The sequence below is a fragment of the Buceros rhinoceros genome, unplaced genomic scaffold (genome assembly GCF_000710305.1).
Source record: "Buceros rhinoceros silvestris isolate BGI_N320 unplaced genomic scaffold, ASM71030v1 scaffold15271, whole genome shotgun sequence".
In the NCBI taxonomy this organism is placed as follows: domain Eukaryota; kingdom Metazoa; phylum Chordata; class Aves; order Bucerotiformes; family Bucerotidae; genus Buceros; species Buceros rhinoceros.
The window spans coordinates 4,307-4,959 of record NW_010396063.1 but is presented as its reverse complement, the minus strand read 5'-3'; the positions used below and the strand labels follow the sequence as shown (position 1 = coordinate 4,959).

General features: G+C 62.3%; 1 protein-coding gene across 1 annotated transcript in view; it reads right to left on the bottom strand.

The window, feature by feature from the left end:
• The window catches only part of RPS6KL1 (ribosomal protein S6 kinase-like 1), a gene marked incomplete at its 5' end in the record, with an annotated part of 6,042 nt that overhangs the window by 2,076 nt on the left and 3,313 nt on the right, over positions 1-653 (bottom strand). The gene's annotated exons all lie outside the window — the stretch shown is intronic.

Here is a 653-nt window from a genome sequence, read left to right as displayed (position 1 = left end):
TGCTCACTGAGCCAGCCACAGGTCAGGCTTGCTCGGTGTGAGGGCTTCCTCGCTGCAGGATCAGGGCCCCGGGGCTTGCTAGAGCTGGATGGGGCAACTCCTGCATAAAGCTGCCTCTGATCCAAGGTCAGGAGGGGCCGAAACCAGTGGACCTCAGACACTTGCTGAGAGAGTGGCTCCTCTGCCCCGAGCTGGTCCCCTCTCAGCATCTTCGGTACAGGGGCAGGTGCCTGGGGGCGCCTGGGGTCTTGTTGGGAGGTTGCTCCCTCTGATACACAGCCCGTGACGCTGTCCCATGGGTAGATAACCAGGCCCTGGCTGGTAAGGTGGCCAAGGCCTTTGACTGGTGCTGCTGGAACGTGGTTCGTGACATCGGACACAGCCTGTTTCATGCTTAGACCCTGCCCTCCAGGAGCAGCCCTGGTGCCGCCAGCGGGAGCCAGGCAAAGCTGGCAGTGGCTCCCTGAGTTGGGGTCCATAGGCTCGGGGGACTGCCCCCGAGTGGGCAAGGTGTCAGTGTTTCCCAGTACTTGGTGGGTTGCTGAGCCTGGGAGGCCACTCTCTGTCCAAACAGAGAAGGTGGAGACTTGGCTGCTGCTCTGGGAGCTTCCCGCACCATCGTCTCTGCCATGATCCCGCAGGGCTTGAACGGT